The following is a 26,484-nucleotide window of genomic DNA, read 5'->3' on the forward strand; positions in this document are numbered from 1 at the left end:
ATTCCTCTGCCAGCTGCAGGATTTGAACCAGCAACCTTTTGGTCACAGGGGCAGATCCTTAGCCACAGAGCCACTGTATTGATTATTGATTAACTTTATTGATTGTTCCTTTATTTCTTCTTGTGCTTTGTTTCCTGAGCCACAATAGTGTGAGCTTCTTGGCCATGTCATTACTATAAAAGAGTATAAAAGAGTACTTATTCTAAATTATCTGGATAAAGATGATGTTTAATACCACTATTGCTAATAGTTTTCCTCTAATGCTTTAATATACTATAAAAAACAAAATAACATTTATTGAACCGCAATCTTACCCTAAAATACTGGATACCAAAACTTACGTGTTTCCCGATTCTTATTTTCAATAAAATAGCTTTCTCAAAGAGAAACTCGATTTTAGGATAACTGGGATAAGCCGTTTATTATCTACAAAACGTTACTCGTGGGAACAGACCATTCTTAAATGCTTGGTTTATATGCTTTTCTGTGTGTAATCACCCGGAATCGACAGTATGAGCTCGGGTGGGAAAAAAAATGGCTAATTTAAGCATTTCAGCGAAGAATGGGATGAGACTGAAAATACTTTTGCCAAAGTAAACGTGATCTCTCGGGTTTTTCATTCAGATTCATACAGGTACTGTATGAATCTGAATGTACTAAGATGAACAGACGATGTTCAATGCGAGCATTATTTTGTAGTGGGAACAATTTACAGTGTAACAGCTGGCTTCTTCAGGACGCTGAGGTCGGCAGTCCGCACCCCCCTGCGGCCCCCCTCCCCCTGCCCGAGCCCCGGTGTGAGGGAGAGCAGGCCGGCTGTCTCTCCAGCCAGCGGCGGTGCGCAGACCGGTGGGGGCTGGGTCCTGCCGGGAGACGAGCGAAGGCGCTCGTGTTTGCCCGTCAGCTCCACAGGGAAGTGCAGGGCGATGGGAAGTCTGGTGCTGTGAGAGTCTTCGCTCGGACCGCCGCGAGGCTGTTCTGAAACTTGCTGGCAGACCCACAAATTCCGTCACAATAAAACTCAACACCGCGGATTTCGCATGCCTGGGAACTGAACTCTTCCCCTCTCTCTCTACGCTCTTTGCAAAAGTACGGTCTTGGATCTTCGGATGAAGACTTGCGTGTACTAGTTGGTAAGTTTACGGAACCAGTTTGCTTGTTGTTATTTATTTTGATGTAGCTAAATCATTTGATTACAGCTCGGGATTGCCGGTGTACCATACCTGCACTGTTGTCAGGTCTACTTGGAGGCAGAAACTTCGAACTAAACGCTGTTTATCATCACGTTTACTTAAAAGCACCACACCACACAATAACGCATAAGTATATATAGAAACTCTTCAGCGATTTTGCTATTTGCTGTAGTGTTGTTTTCTGAGCAGTGAAAGCACGAACAAAACAACCGGTTTTAGTTTTACAACATCGTGTGAGACTCCAGGCTTCGCAACAGATCGGAACAGCACCGGCGATCGCAATTGCATGTATTGAAATGTGTTATAAGGCTCTTACTAAGGGGCAGATTAAAAATATTGTTGAGGAACTCTCCACACTTTGAAGTGCGTAATTATGTGCTGTCGAGTTCTCGCGTCGGGATGGAAGGAGCCCTTTGATGGTGCGATCAATATCGCAGTACGATGTCTTTATCTTGGGGTTTCGGTGCCGCGGTATGGCTCGGCCGGTATTTTAAAATCCAAATGAAGACAGTGGCGGTGTTTTTGATCAGAGTGAAGTGGGTTGGGTCGCGAGTCGACACCGGCAGAGCGCCGGAGTCAGCGGGGAACCGGCTGGTCACCGTGCGGCAGAGCGGCGCTCTCCGTGGGTGTCACGGTGCGCGCTTAACATCCCCCGGTAATGTTTAGCCCCCTCCTTCCGCAACTGAGCTTGTAACGATCGGGAGAAGGAATGTGCAATTAAAATCTTTCATTTGGGATTACTCCCCTAGATGCTTTTAGTAGAGGCTTGAGTAATAGAAAGTTAGGGACTAAAATTAACGTGTTGTATGCAGCTTGCCTATTTCATTGGGTTCCTAATATTGTAAAGACAAAACTACAGCTTACCATGCACATTCATTATGACTGTTCCATTAAAATCCGAGATAACGTTCAGTGTTCAGGTCGCGGTTTTGCGCTTTGAGATCAAGCGCAGTTTAAAATCCGCCCTGTGGTTTCTTCTGCAGTGCCGTCAAATGGCGGTAGAGGGCGATGTCCTGGATCTGTGAGGGGCAGTGAGAATGATTTGTGCCTACTCCGCGTCGTGCAGAAAATCCCTCTGACCTTGAGCCCGGGTGGGACTGTCTTCACTCGCTCTACTGAACAGTTAGGAAATCCACACTGGAAGTCATACAGAGCCCCACCATATTAAAATAAATATCCCCAAACTCGAGCTGTTTTTTTTTGCCCTACATATTTCTGCACCTGTGGTACATCTGCTCCAGCTTTGGGCTCGAGCGTCTGAGTCAGGCCTTATTAAGAACAATGCTTGCTAACAGTGTGGTACTTTTCAAGCTGGGTGCAGGGTTGTCAACTCTCTAACAATGTGGAACAGAATGTTATGACAATGACTTTGAGGTACAAACCTTTACCACAGTAAGGACAGGTTACTAAAATACAAGAAAGAAGACTTTGCTACATTCCACCATCCTTGCCTCTGTGACCTCACACGCAGAAGGGTTAAAGGAACTCAGTCTCTTTAGTTTTGTTTATTATAGGTGTGGACAGAACCGACCCAGATGACTTCTTCAAGCTAAACAGTGACCCAAATGTAGAAGGCCCTTGTTCTAAACACACAGTCTGCCGGACAGAACAAGCTGTCTGCTTTGTTGTTCAAGTTGACTGCTGGCAGCCTTCAGGCAGTAGCTGGACGATGACCTACAGTGCTAAAGCTCACCGGGGTGCCCCTGTGTAGCCCTTCTGCTGGCTTTGTGAGATGGCCTGGCTGCTGAGTGTGTGAAACAGTGGCATGACAGCAGAAGCCCTTGAGTTGCTGGGACGCCTTCAGCCCTGAGACTCCTGGGAGGGCTCTTCACCTCCAGTGCTGAACAGAGCGAACCCTGTGATCACAGACTGGCCAAGGTGTCACTTGGAAAAGGAAAATGTAGGTGTTGTTTGGTGCCTATCGGACAAGGACACAAGAAGCCGGTATCATATTTTATTTATAGCCTTTTTTTTGCAATAGATTAATGAGGCAGTGTAAAGTATTGCCTTAAAGGGGAATGCTCTGTGGTACCAGAGCCCTTGACGGCAGCAAGCTCTTCCCATCTGACTGATTCCACCTGTCAGCTCAGGTTTATCTCTGGCCCACTTAGCATTTAGAGAGGCTGGCCTTTATAAAACCCGAATCTTCAGTCTCCCTACCACAAGCCTCTTATCAGTGGGTTTCAGATGCTGGTTTCATTTAGGGCTGAGCAAAGGGCTGTTATCCTGCAGCTGTGCTACAAAGACAGAGAATAAGTATTCTGTTTCATCCCCTACCTGATCCTGCACGGCACCAAAGGGTATTGTGTCAGGCTGGACAGTGAAATACAAGTTGTTAAAGAACAGTGGGATTCTTGAACATTGCAGGAAATCCTTGGAAAATGACAGCTTAATTCCAAGACTTGGAAACCTAATGAGGAAGGGTGGAATGGAGGAACAAATAAGTTTTGGGTGACAATGTGTTAACAGAATCATGGAGTTGTGGTGCTGTCTGTTGAAAAAGACGTATATTGTTATGATTTATTGAACTGATGACTTTAGGAAGGCATGATCTACCATCTGCATTGTAAAGGCCAGCAGTTTAGTTGCTGTGGTCTTGTGCAGGACTGACGTCCCATAGGCACAGTATAGTGTGCACAGTGACAGTGGAGCAGCAGGGCAGAGTGCGCGGGGAAGCGGGTGATTGCTGGGTGAGCAGAGAGGAGTTCTGAAGGATGTTATTAGAGAACTGCAGTGCGGCACAGCGGACGTGGCAGTGGAAGGCTGCGAGTTCTAATCCCAGGCGGGCTGCTGCTGTGTCCTTGAGCAAAGCGCTTCACTCACATTCACTTGTTGTAAATTGTTAAGTAAGGGCAGTGTGTTGATCGTCTGGGCTGATGACCAGGCTGTACGGTGATGGTGAAAAGGCTACCAAGAATGTTCTGGAGAAATTGTGGGCAATTTCATTGGATGGGGAGTTGAAAACCTAAAAAGGGAGGCTTTTGAAATATTTTTTATGCATCTACTGCTTTATCCAGTTCAGGGTTGCGGGGGAGCTGGAGCCTATCCCGGCAGGCAGCGAGCACAAGGCAGGACAGTCCATCCCTGCACGGGACGCTGGTCCATCACAGGGCACCAAATGATTCCTTCTCTCATCGCAAATCTTCTTTCTGCGCCTGACGGCATTGCTCTTCTGCCAATGTAGATCTAGCGGATATGACGTGCATGTCTGTCTTAATAGACGCCCCTCCTCTCCCCCTCTCCAGCCTCGCTCTGCCAGCCTGCGCCCCTCCCTCTGTGGTCAATTACAGAACCCCCTCCTCCCCCACGCTGTCTTGGCAGGGACCAGCCTGTCTGAACTGCTGGCTCACCCAGTTGTTTTGATACATTTCCATTCCTGCCAAAAGGAACTCTCCCATCTTCTCTCTGCTGCGCTGGTGAAAAAATGAAGAAATGAAGCGAAGTCCGAAATATTGTGCAGCTGTCCCAGAGCAGGCCAGACATTAGGAGCTGCGGTTTATAATAATGTGCCCTGTATGAACAGCCAACAGTTCTTTGAATCTGGAAACCTGGACTGTGTTTTTTTTTCCACCAGGGGTTTGGTTTTGGTGTTGTAACTTCATCTTAAGCCTTCTTCTGTAATGTTTCAGTGCTGCAATGTTTTTGGAAAAGTGGTGAGTTTCCTTTCTGTCTTGAAGTAGACTTGATTTGTACAGTAAGTTAAGATTTGGCCCATCCAGTCTCTTCTGTAGTGTGTAGTTAATTGATCCCTGGAACTCATTCAGCTGTTCTTTGAAAGAAGCCAGGGTATCGGCTTCAACAACATGGCAGGAAAGCTTGTTCTACTCTCCCACAACCTGATACCCAGAAGAATAGCAGATTATTTTTTTCTGCAGCTGTTTGCCAGTTTAGCCAGTTTGAAGATGGGGCTGGTGGTGTAGATTATTTCTCATTGGCTGTCCTGTAGCACAGAGACTTGTAATCCACTGAACAAGGATGTAAAAAAAATAGTGTCACAGTGTCATTTGGGAATAGAGGGCAGAACTTTTTCTAAGGTCTAGGGCAATCGTTGTGTGAGACATGGTATATGGCTACACTCTGTGGGCTGTTCCCCTAATATGAAAAAGAACTAAATTATCCTGAAGGATAAATATGATGAGCGGCACGTTGGCGCAGTGGTTAGCATTGCTGCACAGCACTGGGGCTCTGGATTCTACCTGAGTTTGTGGTGGTTCTCCCAGGTGCACCTGTCCAAATACCTACTGGTAGCTTAACTGGGTTCTGGGAAAATTGGTGCTGGTGTGAGTGTGTGTGTCTGTTTGCGTCAGTCTGTGATGGACTGGTGTCTGTCCAGGGTGCATCCTGCCTTGTGCCTGTTGGTTGCTGGGATAGGACAAATGGATGGATGGACCAATTATTATACTTGATGAGTTTGAGAGACTGGTAATGGACGATGTTGTTATCGGCGACCCTCTACTGCTGAATCTGTCCATTCTAATGTAAATTCCACTCCTTTCCATGCACTCTTTCTCACTTTGCAATGCTGTGCTTGAGAGACCCTCTCTTCCTAGGGGACGCCAGATAGGGCTGGGCGATATATCGAAAACTTATCAATACTGACGTTAAGAATCTCTTACCGACCTCATTTTGATTATGTTGGTACGTTCGGTAAAAGCTTTCCCCAGTGTGTGCTTTCATGAGCGGTCCCCTTAAAAACTACAACACCCAGTCGTCACATGCTTGTGCCTCGTCCAAACAATCGTTCTTCATTCAAAACGCAAAGAAGCGTGCCGGGCATGAGGCAACACGAGCGCTTATGCTGAACCCCAGTCAGGCAGGGATGACTCAAGTACAAATGAAGACGAGCTGGTATCTAAAAAAGATGCAGTGTCGATCGTTTGGTCATATTGTGACTTCAGCAAACAGGATACTGAACAAAGAGAAGTCAGATGTAACCTCTGTCGGAAAACCGTTTCTGGGCCCAAAACGTAACACGAACAACTTGTTTCATCACTGGAAGCACAGCTGTGTCGTGGAATACGAAGAGTGCATGGCCCAAAAAAAATAGAGACTGACAAGCTCACTCATGGCCGAAGTGGTTCCCCCAAACAGCTGTCTCTAACTCAAGCATTTACTAATGCCACTCAATATGCAAAAGATTCATGCAGATGGAACGAGATAAGTAACGCCATTACATACTACATAGCGAAGGACATGGTTCCCATAGCTCACCATAGACTCTTTCAAACCCTTGACAAGAGATACGTTGTGGCCTCGAGAAAATATTTTTCTTAAATTGCGGTGCCTGACATTTACAAAGCTTTAATAGTTTCGCATATTTAAAACATGATCTTTCAGCATATTATGTAATCATATCATTTCAAGGGTTTCACAACAATTATCGTTTAATTTATCGTTATCGAGGTAAATGTGTGAAATTATCGTGATATTGATTTGAGGTCACATTGCCCAGCCCTAACGTAAGGCCTGAGTGTGACAGTGCTGTAGCTATGGGGGGTATTCATTTATGACTGGCGTTCCCTTCTCCACAGCTCAGAGCAGAGAAGTGGCTGCAGGATTAGTTCTAAGGCTTGCTCTCTTGTATGGAAAGGTGTTCATCTGTACAGGTGGTTTGTTTAAAGGACTGAGGGAGGGGATTACTGGCATGAAATGCATTATGCCAAACTGAATGTAGAAGCCTGTGTTAAAAAGGCTCTTTCCACTAGAGAGTTGTTTTCTGGCTGCAGTGCAGTTCTCCAAGAGCGCGTGAACCGAGCCTGCTCTCAACTCAGACGTGCCCAGCAGGGACAGGGTGACACAATTCCGTCTCGCAAGACCTTCTAACGAAGAAGCCCAGCTGGCGGAAGAATCGTGTGGAAGTGGGGCAGTCACGCGGGCGGGAATCGAGCGTCCGAGAAGGGCTGGAGCGTCTTGCAGCACCAATGCCCTTGAGGTGGGAGGGCGGAGCCTGGTTTTCGGCAGTAGGTTTCTAGAGGGTCTGCAGTGTGTTTCATGAAACACAGTGTGCCATCGGTACCATCTACTTTTTTGGATGCAATTGAATGCTTTTCAGTTTTGATGCTTTAATTGATGTACAGTATTTATTGAATGGGTTTCACAACTGTTTTTTTTTGTAGAAATGTGATCTAAAAATTTGGATTGTGAAAGTTTTATCCCGAATTGGAAGAAGCGTGTGTAGATGTGTAGATATTTTTGGACAGAACATTTTATTCTTCAACTTTTTTCCAACCTCACCTGTCCGCCCGTCCTTATCTGTCCTAATACGCTCAGGACGGATGCTCTGTGTGTTTCTTACTGTTTAAAGTAAGAGATCATTTGGTATCAATTCACTGGCATGATTTGTTCTTTTCCTGTAAGAAAAACCAACATTAGTCTGGACCGTTGATAACAACGATCTGAGTATATTTTCATTACTCATTAGTTCTACCAAACGCTTTCAGATTTCTGTCTGCTTGGGCTGAACAGTTTGACGAGGAGTGTTATTTTCTTGTGGCTTGAAGCTTTGCCAAGCGTCAGAGTGACAGATCTGCTCTTCTGTGTGGGCGTGATCTTTGATTTGTTGATCAGTACTTAACGCCTGGTTGAACACGTGCAGGATGGAAGCCACTGGCATTTCTTGTCTTGCCCCTTTCCCTGTATGTTTGCCCCAACGGATTCCTCTGTCGATTTGGGATGGGATGAGGAGATTAACCCTAATGTTACTGCAGGTAAATCATTGCTCCCTGCAGTCTGCTGATGTGTTTTTGTCTTCCTTCCTCAAGTAAAATTCTGGATTAATGTGATGGATGTTAACAGTATATTTCTGCAGATTGATGGATCCAGTTCATACGCTTCTTTCCACTTTTAAAGGTGGTGATGTATTCATCCATTGAATACTAAGGAAACGAAGGAGCAGAAAGCTGTTGTTTTGGTGGCTTGTCACTGTCTTAACCTGCTGTATGCGGTCCTGTGCATATAGAGACCACAGTTATGTGGTGAAGTAGAAAACATTGAATAATTAAGAAGTTGTGTATCTGAAATAATAAATGAACATCAAGTTCACTTAGCACAATTAAGGGACTAATTAGAATCAAGTGGTTAAATAATTGGCTAGTAAGTAAACAAGGATGAAGTTTGGGGAAAAAAATAAGAGTTCCTGCTCCTCAGTCTGGAGAGGATTATTAAACATTTTCTAAACATTTGAAGCTCCATCCATCCACTCTCGGACAGACAGTCTGCAAATATTCTGAAAATATTCAAGACCACAGTGACGCTACTCTGCCAAGATCTCCCCAAGAGCAAACCAGGAATTCAAAGAGAACCCCAGGGGAAGATATAAGGATTTGCAGGTCTCTGTCAGTGTCAGCGTTCATACCTCAACGACCCAAGAATGATGGTCGACTAATGAGTAAGGCAAGATGACTTCACAGGAGTAACTGTGTGGAGCCACACAGACCAGCATGTCTTTCCAGAGGCGGAATGGTAAATATCACCATTCATTTGGCTTGCATACCTTTATTCAAAGCAATAGAATTGATTTTCGGGTTCAGTATTTTAGCACTCATGGTATAGATGCATTATCAGCACTAAGAAATACTAAAGGTCAAAGGTCTAGAAGGGTCTTTGCCCCTTCTTGCCTATTTGGTTGTTCATCCTAGGATCTCGTCCATCTGTTTCTCGAGGGGTAGCATTCTGCATCAGGCCCTGTGTGGTGCACAAGCCCAAGAGATCAGATGGTGCAGTGTTTGTGCCTGCTCCATTTTGTGCCCGATGGTAGATTCTAGTCTCTGTGCTTTGTCTGCTCAGTTGAACACTGTGAGATTCCCAGAGGAAACCTACGGCGGCTGTCCTCTCAGGGTGCCCACTGCCCTCTAGTGCTCCCACGTCTTCCTCTTGCCCTTGATTGGCAAGCATTCAAATAGCATTTACTCTCCGGAGTGAAGAAATGTCAGCTGTATGGTTTAATCTATCAATAATCTTTACATTTTCCTGAGCAGAGTGCAAAATGAGTGTTACAAAGCCCAGGCGGTCAGTAAATTTATAAAAAAAACTGTACAGGGGTAATACTGTGTATTTTGCTTACTTTACAGTAGTTTCCCAAAGTCTACATCGTTCTTGGTTATTTTGCTGTGATTTCCTACTCCTCCTCTTTTTCTGTGTTCTTTCTAGAGAAGGCCAAGGGACTTTCCATCATGCCATTATGGAGGGGCTCAGCTTAAAAGGTCACTGCCGTTGGCGGAGGTTTAGTAGGGGGATGTTGTCTTTGCGGGAGTCCGGGTGAACGTTTCTCCTTACCTGCTCCCACATGTTAAGAGACTGGCCAGGTTGCAGTCTCAAATGTCCTGTTCTGGCAGCACCTAGATACCTATCATTCTCTCCTCTGGACCGTGGGTGTTCAGCTTTTCATTCCAGCTGGTTTGTTCATTAACATAAGCGACACCTACTTATCAAACAATTTTTTTCAAGGCTAAAATTAGCTCATAAACCTGAGAAGATTTAGAACTCGCTTTGCCGCAGTACCATTTGTTTCAGACTTGCCTCGTTCAGGTGATTGGATGATGTCACCAGACAGTCACGTCTCCAGAATGTTCTAGGAGTGTCACGAAACTCACTTGTTAGCTCCTAAGGGCTGTTTACACAGAAGTCAGCCAGCAGGCTGAGGACCTGCTGAGCAGAGTACAGTTCACTATCTCACTGGGCAGCCACACTAATTGTAGCAGTGCGGCTCTATAAACCACAGGCCGAGCACTACACCAGGCTGGAAGTGTCCGACCCAGGTGTGTAGAATCATGTAAAGGGATCGGTTTTCTAACGCTGAGCACCACTGCTTTATCCACTGTAATTCCTGTTCGAAGAACGGCAGTCTGGATCTGACCCAGCTTCCTCTCCAGGTGCCATTGCTGGGAGCTTCCCAGATGTCCAGCTGACAGAGCGCCGTGTTCCTCCTGACCAGTAAACTCATTCGGTTCCATTTTGCTTTGTCACCCAGAATGCATAGCTGCACAAACTTGGCTTCACCTACCTGACCTACAGTTTATCAAGGAAGACATTTACATTTGCACCATTCGGAATGTGGGTGGGACCGAGCGAATCACGGCTCAGGCCACAGACAAGGCCCTTGTTATCTGATGGGGAGGGGGGGTGGAGCGGGGACTGTTGGCAGAGTGTCTCTGATTTCTGGACATGCTGCCAGGTTGGGCAGGGTGTTCAACTCCTGAGTGCACTGCAAAATCAGGCTGCCTTTGCTCAGCAGTCTGAGCCATTACAGGTTTGACCAGCTGGGGGCTCCTGGCTGTAAGTCAGAACCGGGCACTGGAAGATCTAGCCTTGCCTGCTTGTTTTGCGGATTATTACAATTGTTATATGTTATGATTAACATTGCAATCCATACCCATCTTGCTCACGTAGACTTGTTGATGTCAGGCCCTTCTTCTCCAGGGGGCCCGTGGCATGGCAAGTGTTTATCCCAGTCCAGCCACAAGGACAGAAGGAGAGCTGCGAACAAGTCTCTTCAGCAAACCTAGCTCATTTTGTGGCTGGTAGCTGATCAACCTGACAATCTCGCCTCATCCTGCCCTATCTGGAAAAAAGCCAAGGCTTCAACTTCAAGAGCATGGCTGGGCAGCACGTTCCACACTCCTGCAGCGCTTTGTGTAAAGACGTTCTCTGTTTTCAGTGCAGTTTCTTAGCATTTCCACTTATGTCCTCTGGTTTGCCTTTCACTGTTGACTCGGAAGAATTTCACTGCATGGCTTTTTCAATAGCTTTAGAGTCTTCTCTGTTCAGGACACCTCCCCCCCTGCGTGTCTGGCGCGTTCCCTTTTTAGTTTCTTTAGCCGTGCGGTAGCATCACGAGCTCTTGTTTTTTTGGTCCTGTTATTCTGAGCACACAGGTCTTGTGCTGATTTTCAAACCTGAACTGGATCAAAGTGCTGTGCAATGGCCGAGATGGGTTGGGGGGGTGGATCTCTGAGAAATGTGCAGGGATCTCTAACAATCTGCTTTTGTACGAAGCATCCTGGAGGCAGACAGAAGGTCGGTGTGGGATTAATAATCTGGTGGAAGGAGGCTGCTAAATTAGCCTGGCAGGCAGAGGAAGTAGGAGGAGTGGGAACTGAAGGAGAGTACATGCTCAAGATATACGTTTATTTTTTCTCATTTCTAAGAGACTGTGTGCTTAAAGCTCTAGTAATTTTCTGTACAGGTTTTCTTTTGATTCTGTGGGTTGAATTGCTGACAGTTTCATCGTCCTTTGTGACTGTTTTTTTCATTTCACCCTTTGTAGCTGTAATTGGCATCATCAAGCCTTCTGTTTCTTAATAAAACCATGGAACGCGGATGGAATCGAAATACTAAACTGTCCAATTGTTTTCTCTTCGGTGGCAGATGTACAGTATCTCCTGCACTCTCCTTCTCACAAAATGCAGTGTTAATGTCAGGTCCTGCACCTTAAATCCAGCTCAGAATTCTGTGGATGAAGAAGCAGTTTGAAATGCTAGCAGGACTGCAGAGCAGTGATTCTCTTTAATCTGTGCCTTACCTAGCGTGTATCATTCACTGCAGTGGTGGGAAGAGAAACAGTTTTGCTGTTTTTAATGGGTTCATCTTCAGTTGTAAGATGAGAGCCATTGCAGAGTGGCAGGTTACATCAAATCAATCCTAAAGTGGAGGGGGTCTGTTCATGACGTGCTTGTCCTTTTGGTATTAAAATGTTCAGTCTTGATCTAGAGATAATGAGTTTACAGCACAACACCCAGCACAAATCCAAGGTCAGACAAACACAGCAGCATCTGAAAACCTGAACCTGATGTTTTCAGCATGGGGGGTGCTCAATTTAAAAAGGCAGATCCATTTAATGATATGAGAACCGTGTTGTGTCTCCTTGCCAGTAACGCATCAGGTTTTGGTCTTCGAAATGTGTGAATGTCTTGAAATTAGTCTGCATTATTCTCAGCTGTAGGAGCAGCAGTGGTTCTACTCATGTTGCGAATGAGTGGAAAAGCGATGTGGCTTTCTGGACAGAGCCAGCTTCCCTGGCAGTGTGCTCCTGAGCTGTTCCGTGGGTGTGGAGACAGGGCGACTGGAGTGGGATCTGCTGATAGCTTCTGGAGCTCTGGAGTTCTGCTCTCATGGGGAAGTTACTCTGGTTCGGCTTCCCCTGGGAAATGTACAGCTGTTAACCTCTGACCCCAAGACATTGGGACGCAGTCACAGATGGCTGTATTAAAATGGTTCCTGGGAACCTGGCTGTTGAGTCTGGCCTGCGCTTGAGCTGTGGATGAAAACCCCTCCGATCACAGGGGTGGTGAGGACTGTGTGGCAGATGGGGACCGATGTCTTCACCGCTGTCCCCTGGGCAGAGCAGGCTGCTGCCAGAATGAGGTCAGCTGGAAACTGTGGATATTAGAGCAAAGAATCCATGGCATTTTGAAAATCTTAGATGTTATGCAAAGTCCTTGCTTTATAAACTGGCACATCCTGCAGTAATCAGGCTCTCTGGTTAACGTGTTTCCCATCCTTTCATGGCAGCAAAGCCGGTCTATTGATTATGGAAAAGCCACCTATTATTGCAAATATTCTGAAATATTTCAGAATATTTATTGCTAGCTGGGGTTATGGCAGCCTGGAACCAATTTGCAAGCACAGGGTTTAAGGCAGGAATGGGACACCAGACCATCGCGGAGTCCACACACGCACAAGGTCTTTCAAAAAGTGGGAGCAAACTACAACAGAAACCTGGAAACCTGTAAATATTGGAAGAACATGCAAACTCCACACAGAAGGTCCACCCAGGCCCAAAAGTTATCCCAGGACTCAGGAGCTGTGAAACTGTAGCCCTGTTGCTGTGCCACCACAGGAGGAAGATGTTTAACTGGAACAGCTTAATAATACAAGATATCTTTTCAGTCAGTGTGATGGTCCAAAAGGTTACAAACATATGCATGGCTTTCCTCTCATTCCCATGTACTGGTTGCTCCAGAGGCTCAAGTCAAGCCTGTGTTTAGAGGAATGTGCTCCTGCGCTGCTGCTCTGCTGCTCCTCGCGTGTTTTGTTGGCCGAGTAGCAGAAGGATGCTTCCGAACCTGCACATTCTATAGTCCTTAGCTACAACCGAAATCTGACGTACTCCTCAATGCAAACTGTGGCCCTTGGATTGTGAAGTAAAGTGATGCAACAACAGTGCCGATGCAGTGAGGGGGTGTGCTGTCACCACCAAAGGCCAAAGCTTGAGGGCTTGATAGCAGCTGCCTTTTTACAGTCAGACGGTCAAACCTTCATATTTAATCCTGAGGATCAAATCTAGCCATTTTTTTAAAGTGGTCTTCATGCCTTCATGCCTCCTGTTTATTGTTCGAAAAACTGAATATGCTCCCTCATGGTATTGAAACCTCCCAATTTGTGTGGCTGTGTGTTCTGGGGGCAGTGGATGCTCCTCTGGAAGAGGCTGGGAATCACAGCTGTTTGTACGAGGGGATCGGGGAGTGGAAGCTCAGGGGGCTCCAGCCACCAGACTGTGGCCAAAGCAGCTTTTTGTAGTGTCCAAGGGATTTCCTGCTGGGAATTTGACGTTTGAGAGAGAAGGGTCTCCTGGACCCCGCGGCCAGACCAGTGGACGTGCCTGATGCTAACTGAGCCAGGGCTGCTGCTGGGATAGCTGCTAGTGACAGGACTGCCCTGGGTGATGTTACCCCTAGCCTGCCTCCTCCATTGTGGACTCCCCTGAAGGACTTGCTACGGTAATGACTTGTGACAGTTTTCAAGGCTCTAAACGCTCTGGCTCTGTCATTCATCTCTGAATTCCTCCATGTTTCCATGCCTCCAGTCAGTTCAGGCTGGTACTCTGCTTGCTAATCACAGACTTTTGGTGACTGTGCCTTTTCTGTCAGTGTTCCAGTGCTTCGTCAGCACTGGGGCAATACAGTACACCTTTCTTTGACCCTGCGAGAGACAATATCTTTAACTCTCTTCAAATACAAACCTAAAACCTACCTTTTCACCAAGGTCTATGTCTGATTGCCTACAGTATAGCTGTAAAAACCTGTATGCTCTCATTTTTTCCTTCATTTTTATTGTACTTTTTCTTTATTCCCGATATACAGCGTTCTTGGGTTTTTGAAAAGCGCTTTATTTAAAAAATAAATAAATTGTATTTATTTATTCTGCAATTTCCCTCACGGGATCAATAAAGTATCTATCTTTATAAATAAAAGTTATGATTGTTGAGTTGACCGCCCTCAGTTGCTAGTTTGCCAACGGACTTGTTACATTGCCTTGTAGTGTGAACTTGTCCAGTCATCGATCCCACCAGTTACTGGGTAGGTCAAAGTTGTGTTGATGTAACAAGAATGCTTTATCTTATTTCAGTCTCACCTCTTTCTGTGCATACTTACACTCTTAAGTAGGCTGAAATATCCTACTTGGAGTTGGTGTGTGGAGACGAGCCTACAGCTGATAAAGACCTGAAATGGCCCGTACTCCCAGCACTCCAGCCTGGCTCCTGCGTAAAGAAATCTGGGCCATGCCAGCCTGCTCTTTCCAGGTCGAGTGCAACGCACAGCTACGCTGATTTCTCTCTGCTGCCACTGTCCCATCTGCAATTTATTCCAAAGGAAGCAGGGACAGCATCAGGGATATAAATATCCTTGAAATATTGCTTCAAGACTGCCTCTTGCCCCTCAGGCTCTATGCTGCTATCTTGGGGACATCAGGCATTCTGGTACAGTTCTGTGAAGCACAGAGCAGCATCTGGACCCTTCCACTGTTCCCAAAACCTACTGTCTCAGTGGTGTGTATCTCAGCACTTGTGTCTAACCCTGCAGGTTACCTGAACCATTATACCAGTGTATCAGTATACCAGGAGTGCCTGTGTAGTAGAATATCAGGAGTGCCTGTGTAGTAGAATACCAGGTGTACCAGTATACCAAGTGTGCCTTTGTACTAGTATACCAGATGTATCAGGTGTACCAGTGTACCAGTATACCAAGAGTGCCTGTGTACTAGTATACCAGATGTATCAGGTGTACCAGTGTACCAGTATACCAAGAGTGCCTGTGTACTAGTATACCAGATGTACCAGATTTACCAGGTATACCAGGTCAGGTGTACCAGTGTACCACTATACTAGGAGTGCCTGTGTACCAGTGTCCCAGGCATACCGGTATCAGGAGTGCCTGTGTACTAGTATACCTGGTGTTCCACTATACCAGATTTACCAGTGTACTAGTATACCAGGTGTACCAGGTGTCCCAGTATGCCAGATTTACCATGTATACCAGGCATACAGTTATATGTGATCATTTTTTGTGCCTGCTGTGTTTTCACATATTAGGTTAGTACTGTTCATTTCTGAAATCACAGGGCAATTGCAGAGCAGTGATTTTTTTAGGGAACATAATTCCTGAGGAGGAATTTCTGCTGCAATGGATCAGAACAATATTCCAATCCGCTTTTTCATGGAATCAAGCGCAGCTGTCCGGACGGCTTGCTGTTTGGGAGAATTGCACAGAGCTGCAGCCAGGCCCGGCTCCCGCTGTTTGGAAAGCTCAGTCCCCTCTCTTCCCTCTGGAGCACGCACGCACCCTCCGCCCTGCTCCGGCAGAAGGGCTTCAGCGTCCAAAAGAATTCATGTGCCGTTCCAGATCGCGTGCTTGTATGACTGAAGATATTTGACTGTAATTGCTGGCAGATGTGTTATTTTTCACAGTGTGCTCATAAGGTACAGGCCTTTCTAAATATTCGGAAAGGTCCCCGGCAGAAATTGAGAAACTACAAGCTTTTCCATCCCAGAACGGTTTTGCTTTCCGATGTGTTTTGAGACGGTGTAGGCCCCCGATGTTTTAGAGGCTGCCAAGGAAATCATCCGAACTCAGCAGAAAGCGGTTTCCCTCACTGCTGTCTTAGCCTTGCTCTGTTCAAAGGGCTCTTTGTAAACTCCCTGTGGGAGGGCTCTAGTTACTCTCAGATTTGCGTACTTCTCTCGACCCCGTCCTTGCTTCAACCACCACATCAGAGCCCTGCCGTGTTAAGATGAGAGGAGTCAGTGGTGTGAATGTTAATCCCTTTGCCTGACCTTCTGCACTTGGCGTTGCAGGATATAGAGGAAGCAGTGGCAGGTTTCAAATAAATGGAAGGACATGAGCCCTGATAGAGCCAGGGCTCCAGAACTGTGAAATTGTCTAGTTTTCTCCTGCAATTCAAGCAGTGTTTGTCCTCTCTGGGATATGTTTGTCCTCTCTGGGATATGTTGCTATTGGGCTGCCCTCACTAAGCAAGGCTGGGCCTGATCCACTGGGATAGGAGACTTCCAGGGAAAAGTGATTTGCTGCTGTAAGTGTTGTTGGTGGACCACTAAGTGGCGCTCTTCTTTCTGGATGTGAAGCCGTACGGTGACTCTGTGTTGTTGGAGGTGCCGTCCTCTGGGTGACGCATTAAACTGAGGTCCTGATAACTCCCTTACTCTGGTGAAACATACTACGGAATCTTGACCAGGTTAACCTCTGCCTTCTGGCTGAGGTTCGTGCAGTGTGAACTCGCTTACTTCAGTCAGTGAAGTTGTTTCTTTCTTCCCCACCTGATCTACTATACAGAGGAGCTGGAAGTGTCAACCAGGGAGGAGCTGTGTTCACTGCTGCATGATATGGGTCTTCTTGAATGAGTAAAGCATTTGGTATCCTTTGGAATGAATAACTTTATAATTACTAATACTATATATATTTCAGTGCTGAATAGCTCCTATGTAAAGGTGCTGTTTGTAGAGATGAGTATTGATAGTACAGACTATAAAGCTTTCAGAACAAGCAGGGCAGAAGTCCTGATCACACCAAGGTGTGCGGTGCTATTACGAGCTGTGTTTTTGTTTGGGTGTTGGCCATATAGAAACTGAAACTTTAACAAATATATCTGTGCAGAGCTGTGCGCTGAAGAGAGAGTGTAAGTCTCACATTGGAACTGTGTCCCTAGTAACCTGCCTCAGATCCGCTGCTCCGCCCATCAGCCAGACCAGATTCTAACAATGTAAAGTCACAAACGACAGGAGGCCGTTGGGTCCTTCCGGCCTGTTCTGTAGTTATAGCTAAATGGCCCCAGGATCTCTCCCAGCTGTTTCTTGAAGGAAGTAAGCCAAGGCTTCAACTTCAACAACATTGCTGGGCAGCTTGTTCCAGACTCCCACAACCCTTTGTATAAAGAAGTGCTTTAATACACTTCCACATAGGTTCTACTTGTGCCCTCTGATTTGTGTTTGACTGCTCATTCTGGGTTGGTAGGTACCACTTGTTCGACATTCTTAGACAGTCTGGGGTGTCAGGCCTTTTACTAAACCGTAAGGAAAAAGATCTTTCTTTATGAAGCTAGACTTCATGGTTTGTTAGAAGTTTACGGCACACTCATCTTCATCTTTCAAGCTTTACTGTTTTGTTTAATCTAACTTGAGTCACAGCTCAGGCCGGGGCGTGTGGAACGTATCCTCTGTTTTTTGTGTAGTGACTTTTAAAGCGCCGTCTGGTTGGAGTTTCCATGTTCAAGTTCATGTTCACATTTATTTGTCAAGTATACAAGTATACAGTGGAACAAAATACCATTCCTCCTCGTCCACGGTGCAAATACAGGCAGGACAGACTGGACACTGACATTGTAGACAGGATACACATAGTGCAAAGTGCAGATCAAGCAAATTACAAGGCAAATACATAATACAATATACACAACACACTGGGGGGATTTAAACCCTGTTTCTGGAATTGGAGTGGGTACAGTTAGATTCCAGGGTGCTGAGGAGCCTGACAGCCTGCGGGAAGAAGCTGTTACAGAGTCTGGTGGAGCTGGCCCATACACTACGATATCTTTTCCCAGAAGGCAAAGAGTTTATGGGAGGGGTGGGAGGGGTCATCCACTATACTAGACCCCCTGTGAAAGCAGCGTTTGTGATAGGTGACAGAAATGGAAGGGAGAGAAGCTCAAATGATCTTTTTAGCTGTTTCCGCAATTCGTTGTAGGGTCTTGCAGTCTGAAGCGTTACAGTTCCCAAACCAAACAGTGTTCCAGCTGGTCAAGTGGTGCTTCTGTAGAAAGTAGTAAGAATGGGCCGGGGAAGGTTTGCCCTCCTCAGTCGCCGCAGGAAATAGAGATGCTGCTGTGCTTTCTTGGCTAGGGAGGTGGTATTGAGGGACCAAGTGAGATCATCTGTAATGTGTATACCAAGAAACTTGGTGCTTCTAACTGTCTCCACAGGGGAGCTGTTGATGTACAGTGGGGAGTGATCAGCGTGGACCCTCCTGAAGTTAATGATTATCTCTTGTTTTGTTCGCCCCGTGTTGACCAGGTGCTCTGGTTTCTGGATCGGTGATGGACTGGCATCCTTCCCAGAGTGTCCTGCCTTGCACCCTGTGCTTCTTGGATAGACCCCCCCAGGTCTGGCTTGATAGGAAGACTCTGATGTATAGTTGGGCTGAAGGGTTTAAATGGTCATTTTATGGTGATCGTTGGAAGGAGTAGGAATACGGTTTTCATCTCCATCAAAACATTGGGGATTCTTCATGGAATCCCAGTGTACAGCTTTTGGGCCGTGCTGTTTGCCCAGTAGGAAGTAGTGTGTGCTGTAAGATAGCAGTGAGCTGGTGGCGCGGAGTAGCCGAGCGTGGCTCCAGATGGGGGCTGAATTCTGTAGCCACTCCTAGAAGCGAAGGGCTTTGGGAACCTCTGAGTTGAACAGCAAGCTCTTATTTACTTGCTTCTCCAATGTCAACATTGTTATTATTTCATCTAACACCCAAGCCTATTGCGAGCAAACAGAGCTGAACACATTGCAGTCGGTTGTTTTTGTCCCATCTCTGTTTGTATTACCAATAAAACAGTTTCAAAACTTGAAGGTCTAGTCCAACCTATATATTTGTGCAAAGAACACTGTGAATTGGGCAAAATGACCTTTTCATGTTTTTTCTGTGCTTCTTCCTTATTCACTGACACATTTAATTTGTGGAACAAGTGCAGATGACCAGACGCACTCGGCTTTGCTAACATTTCTCCAGCTCCAGGAGACTGTTAAATTCAGGGATTCTGCTGTCTGTCTGGGTGAAGTTTGCAGGTTCTCTAGGTGTTCTTCTGAGTTTTCAACAAGGTGCCACCAAAGTCATGCTTATTGGCTAATAGAAAACAGTCCCTTCCTCTGTTGCTCAACCTGATGCCCAATTCACTCAGTACCCTCACCAGGATTCATTTCTCCCAAATCCTCATTATCAATTTTATTTTATTTTCTGGTCCAGTCCTCAGTCCTGTGCCTTAGGTACAGCATTTGAGGTTGATAACTATTCATGCCCTTTCACGATTTTGGTAAATAAGAACAAATCAAGTTTCAGTACTTTTTTAGCAGGAATTCCTGGTATTTAACAAGCTGCAGAAGGGTCTTGTACAAAGTCTATTCTTATTTAAATGACCACTCATGTAGACTTCCTCCGCGTTAGGTGGCAAGCTTGACTATCCTTGTAAATAAGAGTCTCAGGCAGCAGGGTGGTGCAGTGGTTAGCAGTGCTGCCTCATAGCACTGGGGCCCTGGGTATAGTAATTCTGGGTCTGAGGTGCTGTCTGTGTGGAGTTTGTATGTTCTGCCGGTGATCTTGTGGGTTTCTTCCCATCGGACGAAGAAATTCTTCCCATTGGCCCTGGTGTGAGTACGTGTGTGTTAGCGTTTTTGTGTGCTCTGTGACTGGTGTCCCCTCTAGGGTGTACCCTGCTTGTGCCCATTGCTTGCTGGGGTAGGCTCCTGCTCCCCCATTCCCCTGTATTGGATAAAGGGGTTAGGAAATGGATGAATAAAAGAATCTCCATCTCTAAAACTGAGGATCAAACCTTCCAGGGGGCTTTGGGAAGGTACAGCAAGGGGTCACTGCGATGGTAGTGTGTGCAGACTCAGAGAGAGAGCTGCATGCCTCCTGACCATAGTCACCTCTTCCTTACCGAATAAGTGACGCATCCTGAAGCCACAAGATAGCCACCCTCTCAGGCAAACCCAGTCCAACCAGTCCGTCTAGATGCCAACACTGTGTACCATACTGCAAGTGTTAGGTCACAACTGCTTCCTCCTTCACAGAGCAGTCTTGTGCCTGAGAGCAATCCATAGGCGAGGGTATTTTCAAGTAGGGTTTTCAAGCTTATACTCGCCATTCGCTTTTGACTAGAAAATGACTTTCTCCCAGACTGCTGCAAGCCGGTCTTCATTGCTATCTGGCTCCAGGAACAAATATTTGCTCCCCTTTCCATAATTGCATTCTGCTTCCCACTCATTCCTGTGTGGTGTGTTTTTGTATACTTATCTCTTTCTAGATCTGCACTTTGAGGAAGGCATTTGACACACAAGAAAAAAAGCTAGCTTTGGGTGACGGTGGAGTAACAACTCTCTTGTCCCTGTGCGTCAGGCAGCTGACAAGAGGCTCTGGGCCTGAGCTGAAGAAGGCCCACTCTGGCAGCTCTCCCAGGGCTCCATCCATGAAGTTTTGCTCTCCTTTGCCCACGTCACCCCGTCATAGACACGCCCAGTAACACTGTGACCTACTTTGCGGTGACCCATTCGGACTGGATGCTGGGACGGCCCATGATCAGTGGGGCACAGTAGTGCTCCAACAGAGCGCCCAGCTTGAGTTTACAGTCTCCTGCGGATGGGCACTCTCAGGGCTGCACAGCACTGCCCATGACTCTTCCTTTACAGTGTGGCCACATAACGATCATATTCAAACGTCCTCGCATTTCTACAGCTCCTTTCACCCAAACGTATGCCAGTGCAGCAGATCAGACAGAGACACGAGACAACGCTTCATCTATTGAATTAAGGGAGAAGTTTAGGGAGGACATATTGTACAAACCCAAAGTAGAACGATGTCATGGGATGTCTCATTACCGTGCAGGCAGGACTTCGATTTAACACTCATCCCTGATCAACAGAGGCATTAGTTTGGAAATTCTGATCGACAGGGAAGAGTGACTCCTACTGGTCCAGCAAACACTACTGACAGCAGCAAGTTTCCTACCAAAGCACCAGGGTCAGCTTGCTGAACTGCTGAGATCTGGTGAGGTCAGGCTGGGAGGCGGTAATGCTGTAAGCTGAAATGAAGAGTCCCCTAGTGCTGTGAACTCTGAATGACCCTGACCTCCAGCCCAGTTGTGATCTAGTGTGAACTCCTAGTTCAGCTGTGATGTCTTTTTGTTTTTAGCAGTATTAATCAACAGTGGGTGCAGGCAGCCTTCTTGATAGGATGCATCTCTCTGTCCTGATGATACACTGGAGTGCTAAGAGGGGATTAGCCCCCATTATGTAACCAGATTGATCACCCCACTGAGAATGCAGGATTAAGGATTTTCGAAGTGTTTTTTTCCCTGTGTTTTTGGGATCTGGACACTGCCCACCCAAGGCCCATACAGCTCAGAGCAGAGACAGAGGTATTTATAGATCTGCCTGCTGTTGGGCTCATTCACTTGGGCCAGCGCAGACCAGCATCGCTGTGAATCTGCTCTTCACATCATCACTGATACAGATGCATTGATTAATCTTTCTCTAGTCTATATCGGTATATAGCCACGGCGTGTTTAATAATTAAAAATAGCCTAGTGCACGGCAGCACCCTGCTCTACTAAATTGAAACGAGCACCTTCAAACATATCTTCACCCTCAGTGTGAAAATCTTGCAGAAGCATTTGTGGGCCTCCTCTGTTTTGTGCTTAGATTTGTGCAGCATCTGTATTTCAGGGTTGCTCGTTTTAATTTGGCGGTGCTCTGTATATTTAAATATTCATGCTTACAAATGAAATCTGGGTGAAACTGAAATGTCTTTTTCTGTGCTGATGAATATTGAATAAATGGGCGCCCACTCTTTCTAGAATTGTCAGTCTCTCCTCAGCTTGCCCGCGTGTGGCCACGTGTACCGGTGTGTGCTGCGTGTGCCCATGTGTGCACACGTTGTGCCTGTCGTGCTCACAGCTTGACTGCTCCTTTGCTGTCCTGGTCTGTGAGCTGAAGACTGGAGATGAAAAAGACTGAAGGGCTTGATGTTTTAAAAGCACAGCAGGAGCAAATTTAAAAGAATGAATAAATTCAATAGTGCTCTTAAAAAAAAGGCTTTTTCCTGGCAAGGCTGTTCGGCAGCGCAGCAGAAATTTAATTCAATATCGAACTGAGGACTTTTCTAAAAAAGAGTGAACGCCGTAATCCTCAGGAGAAATCAATTTCCCTCTGCCTCCACATTTTTATAAAGTCACTTCAAGCCACTGCTTCACCATTAACCACCATTGAAATAATGAATGTTCAGTTTAGTTAAAATCTGTGTAGAATATAATGTCAATTCTGTTATAGTTTCAGAACTGGCTGGGCTGTTGGGCTGACCAGTTCTGATCTAATGAGTTATACACTATCAGCTGGGTTCCAAACAAAATGGTCATAAATGTACTAAATAATGTTTGACGACTGTGATTAGACTGTCACTGCAGATACCTACAACACAGTAGCCGTAATGTGCCCAATGGCTAAAGGTCCAGGGCAGCTAGCAGAATTCCACAGTACCCCCATGTAAATAGGACAGATCTTTCTTATAACCATGAATTGAGCTTTTTCTTAAAAGCAACCTGATTTGGCAGGTGACTCAGCAGTCTCATTAAACCTCCAGAGAAAGCCTAGGCATGGATAATGGAAGATCCCTATTAGTTCATTCTTGGGATATGTTTTAGACATCACAGCAATCTTTAGTACTGTTAAAGACTGCTGCATATAAATGAGAGTTCATCTTGAAGCATAATTTTCTGTGATTTTTTTTCTCCACTCTAAATATACTATAATTCAGAGGTTTAGTTTCATCAACATTGCTGAGTGATGGGAATTACCAGCCCACAAAGAGAAGCTAATTCAGTGGTTAGTCATACTCCATAAACACATTGCGAACCCTTTGTGGCTCACACATCACAGCAGTGCACATGTGCTTGTGCCACAGTGCACTCATATACACCATTGTTGAACACTCGCAGCACTGCTGCCCACTCGCACTCACACCACTGCTGCCCACTTGCACTCACACACTCACTGACACCACTGCTGCCCACTCGCACTCACACCACTGCTGCCCTCTCGCACTCACACCACTGCTGCCCACTTGCACTCACACACTCACTGACACCACTGCTGCACACTCACACTCGCACCACTGCTGCACACTCGCACTCACACACTCACTCACACCACTGCTGCCCACTCGCACTCACACCACTGCTGCCCACTTGCACTCACACACTCACTCACACCACTGCTGCCCTCTCGCACTCACACCACTGCTGCCCTCTCGCACTCACACCACTGCTGCCCACTCGCACTCACACCACTGCTGCCCACTCGCACTCACACACTCACTGACACCACTGCTGCCCACTCGCACTCACACCACTGCTGCCCTCTCGCACTCACACTACTGCTGCCCTCTCGCACTGGTCACTGACACCACTGCTGCCCACTCGCACTCACACGCTCACTGACACCACTGCTGCCCACTCGCACTCACACTACTACTGCCCACTCGCACTCACACACTCACTGACACCACTGCTGCACACTCACACTCACACCACTGCTGCACACTCACACTCACACACTCACTCACACCACTGCTGCCCACTCGCACTCACACCACTGCTGCCCACTCGCACTCACACGCTCACTGACACCACTGCTGCCCACTCGCACTCACACTACTACTGCCCACTCGCACTCACACACTCACTGATACCACTGCTGCACACTCACACTCACACCACTGCTGCACACTCGCACTCACACACTCACTCACACCACTGCTGCCCACTTGCACTCACACCACTGCTGCCCACTCGCACTCACACCACTGCTGCCCACTCGCACTGGTCACTGACACCACTGCTGCCCACTCGCACTCACACGCTCACTGACACCACTGCTGCCCACTCGCACTCAAACTACTACTGCCCACTCGCACTCACATGCTCAGTCACACCACTGCTGCACAGTAGCATACATGCACTCACATACACCGGTGCTGCACACTCACACACCAGTTCTATGAACTCACGTGCACATGCTCACTGAGACCACTGCTGCCCACTCGCACTCACAAAACTGCTGCCCACTCGCACTCACACGCTTACATTTATATAGCACTTTCATTCCAAAAGATCCATTGAGTTTCTGTGGGTGCTATGTGACACATCTGGCTGACACATAGCAGCCTTTCTGTACCAGCAGATCAGGGGAGGAGTGAGACTTTACTTCACCAGCTGAATTAGGGAGGAAATATGGGAGGGTCAGACTTTTAAAGCCCCGGGTGGAATCTGGCCAGGACACTGGGGTTAACAGCCTATAAACAACTCAGTGGGATGTTCAATGACCAAGTACGCAGGGCCTCAGTTTAATGTCTTATCTAAGGGATGGTAGTACTTCACTGAACAAGTCACCAAACTGGCTCATTGGTTTTGAAATCCTGGTCAAAAAGGAATAACATTACATTCAAAAACACTTACAGAAGCACTCTGGTTTTCCTTCGAGGACTCCCATCCCAGAACTGATCAGGCCCGGCCTTTACGAGCTCCTGAGATCTGCTGAGGTCAGACTACGGGGTGGTAAGGTGTTTTGTCAAATCTCATTGCCATGTTTTTAGTGTTGGGTGCCTTTAAGGGAGTATTTTCTCAAAATTAGTTCCTGACCGTGCACAAGTATCTTTTGCTATTACACCAGTAAAGACTCCCCGCCCGGGAGGGGTGGGAAGCACGTTCAGGCCTACGCCTCTTGATCCCATGGGCACAGGAGAATGTTGTTACCTCAGTGAGCTGGAAGAGATGGGAGGATGGGAGTCTGTCTCCTGAGCGCTGAGGCGGCAGCGGGAGACTCCGGAGTGGTGCTGGGAGAAACTGGTATGTTCACAATTCTGACTTCTCACAAAGATGAAGCCTGTAACCCATAGTCACTGTGAAAGTGTGAGGAGTGAGGCCGGGGCTGGTCAGTACTGGCCTCGGAGAGGGAGAGGGCCCTCTGGCAGGGGGCACGCAGAGTATGGGGGCAGTCGCACTGCGGTTATATAACCAGACTCTCACTGAATGCAGCCGACACCGACGACTCTTAGCCCACACGCTTTCTGCTTTGTGCCGTGCACTCACAAGAAAAATACGGCGCTTTGCGGAGTCTGCAGATGCTCTGTTCTGTTGTTCAGTTGTTTTTCGGAACTGCATTGCATGACGGGTCTCTGGCCTAGTTTTTCCCCCGTGGGCTTTTGCACAAGGACGCAGTCAAAGCCAAGGCCGATGCCACTGCAAAACAGAAGCAAGGGCAGCAGAAAGGAGGCTGAATGACTCTTCTCCTCTGAGAGAGGATGAGTGGAAGGCACACATTTCCACATCGCCAGGGGTGTCGGTGTCGCAGATACATCAGGACATCCTCTTAACTTCACAATAGCAGCGTAGTTTATCCTCTGGCTCTCGCTTATCCACTGGCAATCCTGTCCAGCACATTGCCCGGGTCCGATTCGTATGTAAAGGGTGATGCCCACATCCAAAAGAGAATATCAGGCAGCAGTTTGTTTGGGATTCGCAAACTCATTTGTCCAACATAACTAGAACTATTGTGGAAGATCGCACTATTGTCATTAGTGTGCAAATCACTTTCTTGTTACTTTTAAGGTCATTACTTATCAAGACTAATTATTCATACACATGGAAGCCTGTTAACCATTATGGATTAATCATAACTGTAACTGATTAACCAGAATAACTAGATTACTAGAACAAATGGTTAAATCCCATTGTTCAATAATGAAAACACACAGAACTCAGTAGGGTAAGCGTTAGCTGAGGGACAAGCAGGTTGAGAGTCATTTTTGTGCTTTTAAAAAGATAACTTTGAGTTTTGAGACTGTTAAGATGAGACCAAATCTTGTAATTCGTTGGAAAATTGAATTTTAAACGCACCTCAGAGGTACCTCAACCCTCTTGCTGTTTTCCTGCTGTTGGGGAGTTTACAGTGTAAAGGTAATCAGACTGAAATTTCTAAGGCCAGGGTGCAGGTCAGACCCCAGCTCCCCGCTGCAGTGACAGTGTGTCAGATACCGGAGAGGCAGCCCAGCCTGTTGAGCGCTCCCCTGAGGCCAGCAGCCTTCCTGAAGAAGCACACTCTGTTTTCTTACTTTTCCAACGTTCCTCCTGCGACGTAATGAGACAGCCGTTGTCTGTGCCTGCAGCAGGGCTGGGAGGGTGGATCAGGAGCCTGTGCAGAGGCAGGTGGCGTAACAGATGTCAGTGGGGTGGGGCAGGTGGGTAACGT

The 26,484-nt window shown here is 46.8% G+C and overlaps 1 protein-coding gene across 3 annotated transcripts in view; it reads left to right on the forward strand.

Annotated features, from left to right (window-relative positions):
- The first annotated feature begins 787 nt into the window (after window positions 1-787).
- The window catches only part of LOC102693689 (leucine zipper tumor suppressor 2), an 84,044-nt gene continuing 58,347 nt past the window's right edge, over window positions 788-26,484 (forward strand). The window contains exons 1-2 of one of the 3 annotated variants that reach the window (XM_069189277.1): window positions 788-1,133; window positions 2,708-3,093. The gene's annotated coding sequence lies outside the window, so the exon portion shown is untranslated. Of the gene's footprint in view, window positions 1,134-2,707; window positions 3,094-25,064; window positions 25,083-26,484 lie in introns of those variants that run through there. The other 2 variants (XM_015347845.2, XM_069189278.1) reach the window with 2 other exon arrangements.

This window comes from Lepisosteus oculatus, chromosome 4 (assembly GCF_040954835.1).
Source record: "Lepisosteus oculatus isolate fLepOcu1 chromosome 4, fLepOcu1.hap2, whole genome shotgun sequence".
NCBI lineage: Eukaryota > Metazoa > Chordata > Actinopteri > Semionotiformes > Lepisosteidae > Lepisosteus > Lepisosteus oculatus.